This window comes from Sceloporus undulatus, chromosome 4 (genome assembly GCF_019175285.1).
Source record: "Sceloporus undulatus isolate JIND9_A2432 ecotype Alabama chromosome 4, SceUnd_v1.1, whole genome shotgun sequence".
NCBI classification, from domain to species: Eukaryota; Metazoa; Chordata; class Lepidosauria; order Squamata; family Phrynosomatidae; genus Sceloporus; species Sceloporus undulatus.
Genome location: NC_056525.1, coordinates 95,047,787 through 95,051,061, shown reverse-complemented (window position 1 = coordinate 95,051,061; position 3,275 = coordinate 95,047,787).

Here is a 3,275-nt window from a genome sequence, read left to right as displayed (position 1 = left end):
GTAAAGGAATGCCATAAAATTTCAGGTCTGCATGGCTGCCATAAAATCTCTACTCGTATGTAGCCCAAGCTCCTGTTGCTACAATTAAGCAATCCAATAGAAACTTTAAAAAGAGGGTGGGAGGGAGGGGAAAACAGGTCAAAATGTCAACAGGCAGATAAAGTATTCTTTTATTGACCAACTCCCCACCATCACCACATAATAAAAGAAATGGTAGGGAGCTCTAGCCTTAGCCAACCTGGATTGACATCTGTTGATCATATCACAGCACAATCAACACTTCCCCCGTTAACCTGCAGATGCTCCCATTGCTCATCTGCAGTGTTTCTTTCCAGATGGCACTGGGGCCATGAGGACTCACTTTATTACTGTTGGAGATAAATAGCAGACTATTCCAATTAGCAAAGCATTCCAATTATTACAGCAGGCGGTGTTGTGCCATGACGGTTCCCTGTTTCCCTGACTGCTGCTTATTTATGCTTCTTTAATTACGAGGCTCCTCCCTTGTAGAAGACTGTCTTTGGTCTGCAAATGTTTACACCTGACAAATTCTTCCCTTTTAAAGCTTCACACCACATTTTCTCTTAATCGCACACTGAGAAACCTTTTAAAGCAGGTTGATTTAGAAATACAGCATTGCTGAAAGCTCTCCATCTACACATGTATTTTTCACATCTGGCAACTTACCATGTGTGCTACTCTGAGTTATCAGAATCAACAAACAGATCAATTTCTTTCTTCAGGATTAATATTTATCTCTGGTACTCAAAGCATTCTTCATTATTTCTTGCTAATTATCTGTTTCTATAGGTATACACAATAAGTCCATATATTATAAACTAAGGCCTGTTACAGACAGGCCAAAATAAAGTTGCTTCGAGTCACTTTGGAGGTATGGTATTTCAATGATGCATGCGTCCTAAGAGTCCAAAAGCCGCACCAAAGCCACACTACTGTTCTAAGGACTGGAGTGCAGCTTTGGTGCGGCTTTTAGACTCTTAGGACGCATGCATCATTGAAATACCATACCTCCAAAGTGACTCGAAGCAGCTTTATTTAGGCCTGTCTGTAACAGGCCTAAGATACTATCCCTTCCCTCAGTCATTAGGATATGCTTTGCCCCATCCCCATTGAAAATAAAGGGATAACACATAGTGGGATGCAGACACGATGGTGGCAAACTAACCTGCAAATGCAAGAGATGTACAGCCAACCACAGGGTGACTGGATTTGCTTTTGTAAGACATTCCATATGGAGAGTATCAGATTGTCCTTTGAGTTCTGAATAGGTTTTTCTTTTGGTAGTTGTTTTCCTAGATTGGCCAGTGACCAGATCTTTTTTTCACCTGCTCCATATTGTTTAAGTCACTGATTCCCAAACTCAGATCCTCCAGGTGTTTTGAACTTCAAATCCCAGAAGCCTTAGCCATCTTGGCCAATGGTCTAGGATTTTTTAAGTCAGAGTTTGGGAATCACTTGCCTACATTAACCAGAAAATATTATTCAACTCATTGGTGAACTGGTTCATGCTTTTAATTGAATATAACGGAGAGGCTTTACAGGGAGCTGAGCAAGGAGGCAAGCCAGAATACTTTGATGAACAGCCTGAAGTACCTGGAGGGTAAAGAGACAATTAGCCAGCTTGTTTCTCATTTTGTGCTAGAACCATTCCTCTTCTCATAATGTTGGATTTGTTATGGAAAAATACCTGTCTGATCTAGTTAGTTCAGTTGTGTGAAACTGCTTCAAAATTATCTGTTGCTTTATTCTTTCCAATGTTACGGGAAAACCTGACTCTACGATTCAATCATTGCAAAATCACAGTCTTCTAAATCTTAATACTATAGTTGTAACCATTTCAGATTGTTCATGGATTTTTTTTTAAAAAAAGAAAAGACCCTTAATGCCACTTGTTGTGTTCCTTCAAATCATTTCTAATTTATACCAATTCTAAGGTGAACCTACCACAGGGTTTTCTTGGCAGATTTTGTTCAGAGGAGTTTGCTTGCTGTGAGGCTGTAGTTTTCTGTTGCTGAGTGAGGACTATTTTCCTAGTCTCCTAATCTGTCAAACCACTACATCATGCTAGTTCACATGTCACTCTAGAGCAGTGGTTCTCAACCTTCCTAATGCCGCAATCTTTTAATATAGTTCCTCGTGTTGTGGTGACCCCAACCATAAAATTATTTTTGTCTCAATTCCTAAAACCATCAGAAATATGTGTTTTCCAATGATCTTAGGCGGCCCCTGTGAAAGGGTCATTTGACTTCCAAAGGGGTTGCAACCCACAGGTTGAGAACTGCTGTTTTAGAGTCACTTGGAACTACAGTTCTGCAGAATATCACTTTTCTGAATTTCAAATTTCTCTGGAGATTATTGCAATCTTTGGAGGGGGAGGTGTTTTAACTCCACCAAGCACAAATAACAAAATCTGGATAGACTATAGTCACCAACATTTATCTATATTTTCATTGTGTCTGTTGTTTTGTGCCTTCAAGACATTTCTAACTGAATGACAATGCAAAGGTGAACCTATTATGTGTGTGTCAAGATTTGTTCAGAAAGGGTTTGCTTTTGCCTCTTTCTGAGCCTGAGTGAATGTGACTAGCCCAAGGTCATCCAGTGGGTTTCTATGGCTGGATAGGGATTCAGACTCTGGTCTCCTCAGATTTTAGTCCAGCACTCAAGCCACTGGCTCTTTTCACTATGTGTTGCCCTTTAAAAATGATTACTAAGGAAGTGGCCTGAATGTCTGAAGTCATTTTCAGATTTTTGGTTTAAACTGTTCTTTTGGACTATTCTGGTTATTTAACCTGAGCCAAAGATCTCATCACATTGGCTCAGAACATGAAATATTCCATGTATAATGTTCCATGTCAGCTATAAAGATATACAACAAAATATAAGACCTTTCTTCACTTTTTGACTTTCTGCATAGGGTTTAAATTACATATCATGTGATGGGCCTGGGAGATTACTGACACTCCTTTTTGTACTGGAAGAGTACAAGAACTCAGCTTAATTTCTACTTAGTTTCACCACTTTCCTTCTTCCACGTTAAATAGCTTTAAATCAATTTAAACATAAATAGAATCTAATTCATAAGGGAGAATTACACCTTCTAAAGATACAATAGATCTCTTTAAGAGTAGCCACACTTCACTATTGTCTGCTTAAGCACTCTGCATTCCTAACAAGCTTTCCTGTAGGGCGTTAAGGAAAACAAAACATACTGACCATTTTAATTGTCGTCTTGCAATTTTTTCCCCTGGGAT